Source organism: Eubalaena glacialis, chromosome 1 (assembly GCF_028564815.1).
Source record: "Eubalaena glacialis isolate mEubGla1 chromosome 1, mEubGla1.1.hap2.+ XY, whole genome shotgun sequence".
Lineage (NCBI taxonomy): Eukaryota > Metazoa > Chordata > Mammalia > Artiodactyla > Balaenidae > Eubalaena > Eubalaena glacialis.
Window position 1 is genome coordinate 175,941,956 of NC_083716.1, and position 14,947 is coordinate 175,956,902.

The following is a 14,947-nucleotide window of genomic DNA, read 5'->3' on the forward strand; positions in this document are numbered from 1 at the left end:
AATGACCAAACTACTCTCATAAAGATGTTTTCTACCACAACCTACATCTTCAGCACATCTGAATTAATCACTATACACGGACCCCACGTTTTCTACAATAAAATGAGAAATTACTGTCTAGTGGAAAGTAGAAATGATAGTAGTGTTTCCACCACCTGGTTTTTCTCAACACTCATTATTAAGAGATCTATTGGCCAGGAGAGGGCAGTACAAAACAAAGAGGAGGGGTATCGCAATGACCCATTTCTCTGGAAATAACAGGTCAGCATTTTGAACTCCTGTCCCTATAAATTCACTCAATTCTCTGCACCCATTTTTATCAAAGCAACAAAATACAGTGGATAACCTCTACGACTCAGGCATGTGTCTTAGTGCTTTCAGAGCACGATGATCTGTCACAGCAGTGAAGTACCACCTTGAGCAACACCGAAATTGGCTGAACAGGGTCAAGCACTAGAGGCTGTCCGTTTGGAGCTCAATCGTGCAGATATGTTTTTAGTATTGGCCAGATTCATCAGAGACCCATCCTGCTCTCTGTGGTGCCATGACGTATTTGTTGCTCTCATAGAGAAGTCAGCCTTTCTTGCTTACGATACTGTTTATGAACAGAATCCTCAACAGGTGATGCTGATGGAAATTTAACACCTTCCTCTTTCCACGTCCAAAACTGAACGTCAGGTAAGTACTACTGATCAAAGAAAGAGAAGTTACTATTGAAGAAATTAGGAGAGAGGGCCTCTTCATCATTTTTATTTTTCATGAGGAAAATCCCCTGCTGCTTCAGTAATTAGGCATCTGAAAAGTTATCTGAATATTTTAAGGAAAAAAAAAACAATTTAAGAGAAAATAGTAAACATATAAATATTTTGAGAAAAGTGTTTCAAGTAGAAAGTTTGTAAGTAGAAAGAAATCTGTGCAAATTTTATTTTTCTCTAAGGTTGACTGAAAACAACCTAGACACAAGAATTTTCGGCAGATTAGTTTCATTTAATCCATCTGCTGCGGAGGGAAAAAAATTATATATTCAATATGGCCTGTTTCTCTTTTTTAAAATTTTTAAAATTTATTTTATTTATTTATTTTTGGCTGTGTTGGGTCTTCATTGCTGCACGCGGGCTTTCTCTAGTTGCAGCGAGCGGGGGCTACTCTTCACTGCAGTGCGCGGGCTTCTCATTGCAGTGTCTTCTCTTGTTGCAGAGCACGGGCTCTAGGCGCGCGGGCTTCAGTAGTTGTGGCACACGGGCTCAGTAGCTCTGAAGCAATGTGGGATCTTCCCAGACCAGGGCTCAAACCCGTGTCCCCTGCATTGGCAGGCAGACTCTTAGCCACTGTGCCACCAGGGAAGCCCTGGCCTGTTTCTCTTCATAAATCACAATTACAAGCACCATTTTATCTTCATCTGTTGCCCTCTTAATATTTCCAATCTGAGTAACAGACAAAGTTTCATTTTTGTTAACACCCGTCTCCCCCACTTATCTTTTTCTCTCCCTTGTTTTTGCCCACACAGCAAACTTACACACATCATGTACAGATCCTGGGCCACCAACCTCAATGTTCTTTCGACCTCCTCCACAGTTTCCTGAACTTACCTCAGATACTAAAATCATCTAGTAATCTACACAAGAAACATTGGCTCATGGAGTGAAAAGCTCTGCTGTAAAATTCTGCCCACTAAAGCCAGTACTGATGGTGTCAGGGCATTCTGACTATAGGCAAATTGCAGCAACTGAGCAGAGTCACCCTTTTCTTAAAGCATAAAAGTGTTCTAAATAGTTCCTTGGATTTGGGCTGATTTCACAAGTGGCCGTAAAGTCTTCACATGAATTTCAGTCCTTTCATTAGAGTCTCCCCGTAAATGTGGATGATTTACTGCCTTGTTCTGGGTCATCTATTTCCAGTCTGCTCTCTAATGTTCCACCCAAAGCAGAGCTGTGTCCTTCACTAATTCACAACCCTCTCTCTGGTGGACACGCATCTGTGGTAGGGCCAATTTCCAAGGAACATGGCTACAAGCAAGTTGTAGCCTGGAGAGCAACAATGACCTGCTGGCATCTTAAACAATCATCCCAGAAACCACGTCCCCAACTGTGAACCCTACACCTCGGGGGACATTAGAAATTCAAATTCTGTCTTCAGCTCAAAGCAAAAATAGCAAAACTGGCCACTTACCTGATTACTCATCCCAGGTGCTAGGCTTATTTTCAATTTCGTTGATTCTAATTTGTTATAAAGTGCTACAAAATACCTTCATTTAACTGACATCACATAAAATTCAGGGTGATGCTAATTTCTCTTCTAGTAGCAATGCTCATTAAAAAAGATGGGTGTCACTGTTTCCTGCCTTCTCCTGACTGCACCTGGATTTCTAAAATAAAAACGCTCCTTACCTGGAACGTGAGCTGAGAAGGAAGGGCTGGGTAGGGCTGGCTGTTACTTTAGAGCCCCTCAAGTATATGCTGATAACTTCATGTTTTAAGATACCCTAGTTTCCAAAAATAAAATACGGGGCTTCTGAACCCTGCTTACTCAGTGGCCATCAACTCATTTCTGATCCCTCCTGGCTTTCCCAAATAAAACTCATTCCCCTAGTTTCTGATGCAGACTCTGTGTTAATCCTTGAACTTGTCCCTTCCGTCCTCCACAGCCCACTGTCTTTGGTCTCGGTGCTTTCTCTGTCTCTTGACCACACAGGACACAGATGATACTCACTAAGGCCCCAGGGATTGTGGCCCTCTTGCCCTACCACTAGGACTACATGATACCTTTGTGTGAGCCATCTATTTCTTGCTATTTTTGTGTCCCTGCATCACACTTCAGGCTTGAATCTCTGTCAGGGCTGGAAGTCTCTATTTGCTCTTTTGGATCACATTTGGCCTAATGTACAGTAAGTACTGCCCTTTATGAAGCTGTAATAATATCATTAACAACCACATGGAAAAAGATGCTGATGCTCAATACCCTCCTGAATCTAAACAGAGAAGGAAATAAGAGTCTCCCAGGGGTAATCTACCAGAGGCCAGGCAGCAGAGGTGACATTTCTCTGGCAAACTAAGTCAGGCATTCTCCAGACACTGTTTTCTCTACAATCTCCCTGTACTACTCGAATTCTGCACATTTTGACAGTTAAAGTAACATTTAGATAATGACTATTTACAGTTTGTGTTTGTATTCTGAGTGATTATTCAAAAGATACACTTTTCTCCCTACGTACCAGCATATTTCACAACAATCTCATATAGTACTGATGTTCTCATGGAGATGACTTAATTCAAGCTCTTCTCAAACAAAAGCTTTGGGGAAAAGCACACCAACTGAACCCCAAGGCTGATGTATTCCCCTAGTAAGAAATTCTGAGATAAGACAAAAGCATAGACTTGGGTTACCTGATGACGATAATGTCACAATGTGTTTTACTCAAAGACACACCCTGTAGGTTGCACTGGTGCAGAAAGGCAGCATGAAATTGCAAAGAAAGAGACATGGGTGCCAAAAGAGAATCCAAGCTCTAAGTAAGGAGAAAAGGAGAGGCTAGGAGAGTGAGTTTCTTATGGATACTGCTATAACACTAATGCAAAATTATGGCTAATTAACAATTCAGTTTGGGACAAAATAAAAGAGATTTGCCCTTGTATTTCCCCCTGATCTCTGGCGCTTATCTTCAGGAGATGCCGTGAAGCACAGTGTGCAAGAGCCTGAATTCTCCAGCCAGACTGCCTGTGTTCAAATCCTCCTGCTTAGTTAGAGCTGTGTGGCCTCATGAACTTGGGCAAGTTTCCTTAGCCTCTTTGTGCTTTAAGTTATGCATCTGTAAAATGTGGATATTAATGGTGCCTACCTGATAGCGTTGTTTTGAGGATTAAGTCAATAACAAAGTTCTTAGAATAGTGTTTGATTTATAGCAAGTACATAATAAACATTAGCTTATTGCTTCTACCCTGGACAACTGTGAATCTTAAGTGGTTTCCTTGCCTTCAGTCTAAACTTCTCAAGAGCCCTGTTTCTCACACCTGAGTTACCTGGAGAATTTAAGTCATAAATTGGAACGTGTTGCCTCCTTAGGTAATACTGTTTCACTGTTCCCATCAGCTCTGGGGTAAAGCTCAAGTTTTTAATGTGGTCCAACAGACCCTCTATGGTCCAGCCTCACCTACCTCCCTGGTTTATTTTTTGTCATTTCCTACCCCGAATTTTCCCAGGAAGGGTTCTGTAACCCCCATTCTCCTCTACACCTCTACCACTGTGTGCTGAAATTATCTGTTATAGATCTGATTTCCCCACTAAACTCTTTGATAACCCAGCCAAAATCTTATCCACCTCTGCAAAAGGTTTACCTTTGACATATGTGTGTGTGTGTGTGACATATATCCACGTACACAGAAACTGACGATTTCTCACCACCTGCACTGCTACGACACAAGTATAGCCACCATCATCCTGTCGAGATTCGTACAATGACCTATTGTCTCCCTGCTCCCATCCCAGTCCCTCAAGTCTGGCCTCCACCCAGCAGTCAGATGAGCTTTCTAACATATATTAAGACCATGTGACTTCTCTTTTCAAAGCCCCCTGCCAGCTGTGCAGCTCAGAGTAAAAACCACAGTCTCTACAATGAGCAAGTCTCCTGGTCCATGTCTGACCTCATCCCTCACCATTCTTTCTGGCTGCCCCTACTCGAGCCACAATAGCCTCTGTGCTGCTCCTTGAGTGTTCAAAGCAGGCTTCCACCCAAGACCCTCTGTACCTGCCATTCCCTCTGCCAGAAACGCTGCTTCTCCATGGCTCTCCCAAGTTGCTGCTCACATGTCTCTGGCTACCCTATCAACACCCCTCCACAACTCCATTACTTCTTTACCCAGAATTTTTTTCATAGCACTTATCATCACCAGACATGCTATATATTTATGAATTTTTGGATATGGCTTTTCACTTACCACCTCACCCCCCCACGAGGCACATAAGCTCCGATGAGTCCAGGAACTTTGTCTCTCTGTTCACTGCTGTGTTCCTAGTGCCTGACACATAGTGTCAATATAGAGGGCTCTAAGATTCTAAAAACCCCAGGTTAATATCCTTTTATAGAAGAATTATTCATATCTTAGAAGAAGTTCTACAAATGTGTCTCCTAAAATAATCTAATTTATTTTCCCAAAGCAAATCAATTAACTCTTGGCTCATATCAAATGAATCCTGAGTATCCTAGGCAACCATGACTTTGAAGACTGGCTATCAACAGGCACATGAAAAGATGCTCAATCACTAATTATTAGAGAAATGCAAATCAAAACTACAGTGAGGTACCACCTCACACCAGTCAGGATGGCCATCATCAAAAAGTCTACAAATAACAAATCCTGGAAAGGGTATGGAGAAAAGGGAACCTTCCCACACTGTTGGTGGGAATGTAAGCTGGTGCAGCCACTATGGAAAACAGTATGGAGGGTCCTAGAAAAACTAAAAATAGAACTACCATATGATCCAGTAATCCCACTCCTGGGCACATATCTGGACAAAACTGTAATTCACAAAGATACATGCACCCCTATGTTCATAGCAGCACTATTCACAAGAGCCAAGACATGGAAACAACCTAAATGTCCATTGACAGATGAATGGATAAAGAAGATGTGGTACATATATACAACGGAATACTACTCAGCCATAAAAAAGAACAAAATAATGCCATTTGCAGCAACATGGATGGACCTAGAGATTGTCATACTGAGTGAAGTTAAGTCAGACACAGAAAGACAAATATATGATATCACTTATACGTGGAATCTAAAAAAAAAAGGGTACAAATGAACTTATTTACAAAACAGAAGTAGAGTCACGGACGTAGAAAACAAACTTATAGTTACCAGGGGATAAGGGGAGGGAGCGATAAACTGGGAGATTGAGACTGACATATACACACTACTATATATAAAATAGGTAACTAATAAGAACCTGCTGTACAGCACAGGGAGCTCTACTCAATATTCTATAATGGCCTATATTGGAAAAGAATCTAAAAAGAAAAAGAGTGGATATATGTATAACTGATTCACCTTGCTGTACACCTGAAGCTAACACAACACTGTAAATCAACTATACGCCAATACAAATCTAAAAAGAAAGAAGAATGAAATAATGCCATTTGCAGCAACATGGACGGACTTAGAGACTGTCATACTAAGTAAGTCAGAATGAGAAAGACAAATACCATATGATATCACTTATACATAGAATCTAAAATATGGCGCAAATGAACCTATCTACAAAACAGAAACAGACTCACAGATATAGAAAACAGACTTGTGGTTGCCAAGGGATGGGGAGTGGAGTGGGAGAGGGATAGACTGGGAGTTTGGGATTAACAGATGCAAACTATTATATATAGAATGGATAAACAACAAGGTCCTACTGTATAGCACAGGGAACTATACTCAATATCCTGTGATAAACCATGATGGAAAAGAATATAAAACATATGTGTGTGTGTATATATATATATATATATATATATGTGTGTGTATATATATATCTATATATGTTTAACTGAATCACTTTGCTGTACAGCAAAAATTAGCACAAGATTGTAAATCAACTGTAATAAAGATTAGCCATCTTTTAAAAAATTGAGATATAATCGACATATAATACTATATTAGCTTCAGGTGTACAAGGTATTATTTCGATGTATGTATATATTATGAAATGATCGCCACAATAGGTCTAGTTAACATCCATCACCACATGCTGGGCCCTGGTTGTAGCCACGGTGAGTCCCCGTAAGCCCTCTGACAACTGTTTCTCAGTCCACTATAGTCTTGTGTGTCTTGCGGACACCAGCCTTTCAAAGCTACATGGTCTGGGGGCTCATCTCTCAGGCGTGGGTCTTAAAAGTTGGGGTGCCAGGTGTGGGGTTCAAACCCTCTGCTCCTCAGGGAGAAGCTTGGAGTTGAGTCCCCTCCCAATGTGGGTCATGGCAAAATTGTGTCTCCACCCCTTCTACCCATTTCAATGTGGATTTTTCTCATTTGCCTGATATGAAGCAGTCGCTCAGCTAATTTTGGGGTTTCTTTCAGAGGAAATTGTTCCACAGGTAGCTACAGATTCAGTGTGTCTGTGGGGAGGAGGTGAGTTCAGGATCCTCCTGTGTCAACATCTTGAACTGGAACCCAGGATTTATCTTGACCTATTTCTCTCATCTGTTACTTCTAATCCATCCGCAGTTTCCGACAGTTTTGCCATTAATACAGATTTGCAACGGTTTACTTCTTTTCATCTCTGCTACCTCCACCCCATTTCATCTACAAGGAACCACCAAGACTGGCCGTTTTTCATTCATTTTTTCCGGAGAGGAGAGTCTAGGTCACTCGCCAGGTAAAACAGCCAGACTAGCACAGGGGGTCCCCAGACAAAGAAAATCTACAGTGGGTAGTAGAGGATGGACATGGTGAGTATTGCTGTGACCTCAAGACCAGCTGCCACAGTGGGCTCTAAAAGTCACAGCACTAACCTTCCCTGTTACAGCTCTCCCCCAGGAAATGAGACCAAGCACTCCTGGAGGAACGATTCCCAGGTGGGTCCACGCAGTGCCAGGGCAGAACAGAGTGAATACTATTTTGTGCTGTCCAGATCTTCTCGTTAGGAATGAGGCAACTGTCCTCCCATCTGCGGGGGTTATTGGTGGCTGATGACTCTCAGCTTCACCCCTCTTTGGGAATTCCCTTTGCCAAAGAGTACTATCTCCCCCCGAGTCTTTGCCCTCTCCCCAAAGGCAGCCCGCATCAGTGACTGCCCACGACAGCAGAAAGGCCCTGGTGCCTCAAGGCAGGACGATCGCAAGAGTCAGTTCAGATCCAAAGTTCCTCATGGGATTAGCGGAGGCTTTGGCTGTGGCTGAATCCTAGTTTTAATTCCTCCGTCTGCAAAATTCTACTTCCTTTACTCCCTCACAGATGTCAATCATGAAAGCACTCCTCGAAAAACCACCTGCATGCAAACCTATGACTCTGAGTCTTTTCCTGGGGAAACCTTAAGACTCCATCCACGGATAGACATGGTACAATCACCTTAGAAGGCGTTTTCATTAACGAAATTTTAAGACAGTACAAATGATAAATAAAATAGTCAAGGAAAGGGGGGAAATCAGTGTGTCATACGACATTTTTCTTTGCATTTAGCTCAGAATTAGGATCCTGGATGATGAGAAAAAGCAGTAGTTAGAAGATTGTAGGAATGTTCCAGGTACTATAAGCAAGCAACCTTTGAGGTCAAAATTTTAAACAGAGTTGAGTATTAGTTACTTACATATAGCAGGAAGGGATTACAGGATATAAAAGAAACAGAAATACCCTTGCCATCCTCCTTAAGGTTTGGGCAAATTCCAGTTTATTCCTATTATCTTGGCATAATGGGAAAGTCTGAAACAGTAATGGAATAGCTCAGGTGGCTGGTATTGAATGTGTCCTCTAAAATATAATAATAAAATTGATATTTTTATCCTGAATTTCCTTTACTGTGCCTAAGGTAGAGTTTTATGAACTGGACAACAACATGGTAATGAAAGTGTCCAATAAGCATTATGTTATTATTGTTCATTTTAAAAGCAATGAAATGGTATAATCAATGAAACTGCAGCCTCATTCAGCTGGTGGAGGTAATGTACCAGTACATTTATAGTTAACTGTGAAGAATGGCTAAACTTTACAGTCGTGCTTGCCAAGAATACCCAACATTCATCTGAGATGAAGGTAAGAATTAATTTATTTGCTTTGGAAAAGAAAAGAGGATTATTGCTTAGGAGACACAGTTGTTGAGAAGTGCTTTAGTTCTTCCAAAAATAGGAAGAATTCGATAGGTGTCTTAACCTGGGGTTTTTAGTCGTGGAACCCTCTAAATTGTAGGCAAAATTTTGTGACCACATTACTGGAGAAAGGGTGTTTAGCTTTTACCAGATTCTTATGGGGTCATGTCCTTTATAACCTTAATAATCACTGTTCCAAATGCTTACTACCATCTTTTCTTACACTAATGCAGGCAGCTTGGAGGTGGGGCCTTTTGTTTCTCTTTATAACAGCCTTGCTGAAGTATAACTGACATACAATAAACTGCACATATTTAAAGAGTACAACGTGGTAAGTTTTGACACATGTATACGCCAGTAAAACTATCACCACAAGCAGGGTAATGAACACGTTCGTCACACTCCAAAACTTCCTCAGACCCTTTATAATTCTCCCCACCTTCCCCTCTTTTTATTCTCTCCAGGAAACCACTATTCTGTTTTCTGTCACGGTAAACGCGCTGTTTGCATTTTCTAAAATTTCATTCCAGTGGAGTCATAGAGTATGTACTCATTTTGTCTGGCTTTTCTCACACATCATAGTTATTTTGAAATCTGTCCATGTTGCAGCGGTATCAAAAATTCTTTCCTTTTCATTGCTAAGAAGTATTCCATTGTATGAGTATATGACAGTTTTTTTATGTATTCACCTCTTGATGAACATTAGGACTGTTTCCAGGGTTTGCTGTTACAAATAAAGCTGTCATCAACATTCAGATACAAGTCTTTGTAGAGACATACTTTCTCCTTTCACTTGGGCAGATACCTAGGAGTAGAAAGCCTAAATCATGTGGTAGATATATGTTTAACTTTTAAAGAAATTGCCAAAATGTTGCAGAAGGTGATTGTGCCATTTCTGTACTCCCACCAGCAGTGTATGAGAGATCCAATTTCTTACACACTTGTCAACACTTAGTATGATCAGTCATTTTAATTTTAGCCATTCTAATTAATGTGTAGTGAAATCTCACTGTAGTTTTAAATTGTACATATTTGGTGAAGTCGTTTTACAGCCACTTTCTGACAATGAAAGTATTTAGGGGTTCCACAAATACAAATGTGGCTTTTCTGGGTTAAGTCGAAGGCTTTTTCTAAAAAGAATCAAAAGCCTTTGTTGAGGAACCATAGGCGTTTCTTCATCTGAGAGGTAAGATATGCAGAGTGTCTATCAGATCTTCTTCTAGATCATCCAGTAAATGAATAAAAAGCATTTATACAGGTATCAGACAGAGTGCAAGCAGCACCAGCCCACATCTTGGAAAATCTAGAGCTTCCTGTACAGTTCAGAAACCTCAACCCTCTTCCGCTAGGGACTTTTTTAATGTGTAGGTCGTAAGTCTGAGTTGAATTAAAGAAAAGAAGGAAATGATCATACCATGGAAGGCAGAAGAGACAGGAAATTCATCCAACTTTGATTTCTAGAGGCATCAAGAAAAGCCTTTCCAGGTATACAGCAAAAAGGTTTTACTAAATTATCTAGATGTCTGGATTCCAAGAGAAGAGTCTTACACCCAGGAGCACATTCTGGAAATAGTAACAAGACTACATGTGTATAAAGCATGAAGGCAAAACATACTCTGGGATTCTGATGACAATGTCACAGCCACTGTTGAAGGAAGACTTATAACACAGCAAGTATTAACTAAGGACAAACTAAGACAACAGGTCAACTGCTCTCCAATGTACTGTATGTGTAAGACTAAAAACAATTTGTGTCTCCCTCAGTGCCTATAATCCCTTGATTAAAAACAAAAACACTTACAGAAATAAGTCTGCACAACCTAAGTCTGTGTAAGTCTTTAAGCTGTCTTTACAACCTTGTAAAATCATACACATTTTAGAAAAATTCTCATCAGTCAGAGGAAATAGGCCAAAGGGAAATAAAACACTTAACTTCATAGGGCTTTTTCTTATTGTCACTCTCGCTTTACCTTAATCTGTTTTATAAAGAGTTTTTGCAATAAGCATATATTAATAAGACGCACACAGCTTGAGATTTAACCCAGTGGCTTCTGAACTGGGAAAAGCTTTGGAAAAGTTAAAATTAATGAGACAGTAAACACACTGATATGAGGAGGAATGCTACTTAAATTATGGGCCAATGCAGCCAACTGAGGCAGAGCCATCTGGCATGAGCACTAACAGCGGTGAGATCTGAAGGACGCTGAGCCTGGAACGTGGTGGCAGCCTTCCAAAGACAAACATTCCTCACACATGTGGCCCGCCCACGCAGAGGAGGAGAGAGCTGGCCTTCTGTGTACATCACCTGGCACTGCTCCAGAGAAGGACACCTCTTTTATCTTCACTTCTTGTGGTTTTTTGTTTTTTTTCTTTATTTGTGGTATATTCCAAAGCATTTAACGTAAGGGTTTAGTAGCCAGTGAGAGGTACAGAGCAAGGTTGAATAATTTCCTTCTTTGATAATAAGAAATCAAAGCAATTCACGGGTTGACTGGGTCTTCACTCTAGGTTAGGCCATAGCCTAAAAGATAAAGGACATGGTCACCCTACTTATTACAAGGGAGCTAGACTGAGGCTCCCTGAAAGCAGACACCGTCAATCACCTCTAGATCTCCAGTCAGTACCCGGCACTGGGCCTAGTGCCCAGCAGGCACTAAACAAATGAACAAAGGAAAGATCGGAAAGTGCTTGGTTGCCATGATTAGAAAGTATTTTTTCAGAAGCTGATATTCTCCCCCAACAAAGATGAAGAAGATAAGCAGAGCTGATCAGGATGAAGTTATAAAAGCTTGTTGTATCAGACCTTCCCCCTTCCACTGTACATGACCATCTCAACCCACAGAAGTCACCCCTTCGACCTTATTAGGTGCTTAACAAACTCTTCCCTCTCTCCAAGTGGCAAAGGCCAAGGAGGCGTGGAGAGAGAGACAAGGTCTGTTTAGCTCACTGTTGTACACCCAATACCCAGCACAGGGTCCGCCTCGAAGAAGGTGCACATAACTAACGATGGGATGAATGAAAATAAACGAGTGGTGTATTTTTTTCAAAGATAACATGTTAACTCTTCTAGGAATCTGCAATTAAATCTGAGCCTTGATTTCTCATTATGGATAGGATAGATTTCACAGTAAGGAAATGTTAGGTTAATTAGAAACTAGTGGAGATGGAATTATTCTCCTTTATTGTGGAAGGAAGGGGTGAAGCCTCTCTGTTCCCGAAATTTCACCAAACCTATAAGGAGCTCAGGCATTCAAGTGTACCTTCTGATTATAGTACACTGAACTTGAGACATCCTCGTCCCTGCCTCCTAAATTAGGTCTCCCAGATGCTGGAGGCTGGGTATGAGAGCTCACACTTATCCCACCTTCTAATTATGCTAGATGTATAGCGTAATGCCCTAGGTCTCCTCTCCCTGAACCATAATATGCGACTTGGACTATGTTCTCCTACCTTCCTGCGCCTGGTCCCGTCCCAACTTGAAAGCTCAGAGCCTTCTGGGCTCTAATTTCTGCTGTTTTCAACCCTCCAGAGTCTCGAGGGGGGAGGGGGGAGCAGTAGTACTAACGCAAAGATCCTTCAGATGTATATTTCATCATCAGAAAGTAGCTCACGAGGAGAGAGGCTATTGAGAACTCAGCTCCTCTGTGTTGTAGGGCAAAGGCTGGGGGTGGAGGGCACGGAGTGTTAGAAGCTGTGGACGAGAACATTCAAGTTACTGAGGGGGGAGGGGTGAGATGTGACAGGGTGAGAGAGTGTCATGGACATATATACACTACCAAATGCAACTAATTGAACAGATAAGAAACCCCCTATGAGGGAATTCATTTTTCTTTCCTGATATTGTTCTCTTACCACCAGGGTAATGGAGAAGTAAGAGCTATTATTATAAACAGATTAAAAAAAAAAAAAAAAGAGTGGGAAAAGAAATCTTCGGTGGAAGAAGTTCAGAATTTTTTGTTTGTACATTTGTTTGTTTTACCACAATACTGTATGAATAAAGGTGTCAGTGGAAAAGCAGCTTACAGCGTGTCCTGATATGAGAAGGGGCATCCAGGCCTTTCTTCTTCAGGCAGGATTGCTGTACATCATTCAAGACTGGGAGGAAGTTGTTTATCCTACATCTGAGATTGTCTACAATCAGGAGGATGTTCTGATCTTTCTTCATTACCCATTTTCATAGCACACCAGTTACAACTTTATTACATGGTAGTGCATCTTTTTTTTTTTTTAACATCTTTATTGGAGCATAATTGCTTTACAATGGTGTGTTAGTTTCTGCTGTATAACAAAGTGAATCAGTTATATGTACACATATATCCCCATATCCCCTCCCTCTTGAGCTTCCCTCCCATGGTAGCGCATCTTAATGAAACCAGCAGCCTTACTGAATTCTTGGTGGATAAATGACATTAATTTAGGGGGAACGGTGGCTGTCTAAATAGTAAAACATAGCCTCAAGGACTCTGCAAGTGCATTACTATTATCAATAATAAATATTAAACTGCATGCTTTGGGGTATCAAGACATTTGTTCAGCACCTACTATAATCCCTAAGAAGGTACTTTTAAAAAGTAAATATTGTAAAAATCCAACAGCTTCAAAACAACCTTATATTGAAAATTGTTATAATGGGCCTGAACTTCTATCTTATTCATTAAATAAAATGCAGTATTTGGGGGAAGAAAGAAAATACAGAGTATGCCAGACACTTATATCACAGAGTCCACAGTCACAGCCTTTCTAAATCTTTAAACCACTAATACTTCTCTAGACTGGAATTCACCAGTTATATGTGCACAGCCAGCACTGCCTACTTGCACAGTATACTGATCTATGAGATATTCCAACCCTGTTTGGGGCGGAGAAAGCAGAGATAATCTTAAGTGTATGCTTCAGGGACATTGCCTTTAATGCCAACCCCAGTGGAGATAATTATCAAAAAGATACTTTGTGTTGCTGTTATCATAAATTATTTGAAAGAATGCCAGGGGAAATAAGACAGCCTGCAGGAAGGATGTGCTGCGTCTCTAAGGACTGAAGGGGGACTAAATCATTCTCATGCTTAAAAACAGCAACCCAAAGCAATCTGGGAAACAACGATGGAAATTTTTGCTTCGGTCCTTGCAATGATATTGGAACTTCTGAAAGAGAAGATTATCAACCTTTCAGAAATGTTATATATTTATAAAGGAGTCAGCTGTCACAAGTTCCTTGCATGTACATGAAACATAATAAAATGAACTGAATTTCAGATTTCCATCTCGTCCCCAATAAAGAGAGAAGAGATCAACCTGCTGTCTTTCAACCTTAGATACCTGAGCATGACACATGGATTTAGACTTTTGCGACAGATAGCAGGTAAAAAATAAGCCGAAGAGATATCACATTGATTTGGGGAACAAAAACCGGAGGGAGACAAACAAAACACTTTTGGCAAGGCAACAGACAAGAAAGGTACGCTGTGAGGTCATGAAGGGCAGGTAGCTTACTATCCATATAAATAAAGCTGCTGATTATCTTCGGGTTTGTCAGAGGATGCGGAGCGGGGGCTCACGCGGTGTGCCGTAATGAGATCGAGGACTAAGAGGAGTCACAAGCAATCAAAATACAGAAGAGGAGCCAGAAAACAGATGCTGACTTGGGGATGATCATCAATAATGCACTAAGGAATAAAAAGTCAGAAGAATGTTTGGCAGCAGTGAAAAAAGCAAACAAGACTGTGGACTCTGTGTGCAGCCTCGGAGAACAAGTCTGTGCTACTTATTCCGAGGCTGTTTAAGGCAGCAAGATCTCATTCACTCTGGGCAGACCTGGCTTTTCCTACCCATTGGAAGAAATCGAATGAAATGCTGCGAGATGCAATGAAAGTCGATTCCGGGTTCAAAAGACCGGGGGAAGGGGGGCACGGCGGGCACAGGGTCGCAAGCAAAGACAATGCAGTTGCCAGCCTCACTGTAGTTTTACTACAAGCTCTCCCTTCCCTTTCCCTTCCCCGGGCTTATCATAATCCTATACTTTTAGGACGTTAAGAAGAGGGTTAACAGACTTAGATTAGCCGACTGTGGGAAGAGTAAGGTCGTACAGACTGCAGCCTTTGTAAACTCTGTGATAACATCACTCCTCTTCATAGAAACTTCTATGGCAGCAGAGCATGCA

The 14,947-nt window shown here is 41.2% G+C and overlaps 1 protein-coding gene across 2 annotated transcripts in view; it reads right to left on the minus strand.

The window, feature by feature from the left end:
- STK39 (serine/threonine kinase 39) overlaps window positions 1-14,947 on the minus strand; it is a 309,082-nt gene that overhangs the window by 11,721 nt on the left and 282,414 nt on the right. The window lies entirely within an intron of this gene.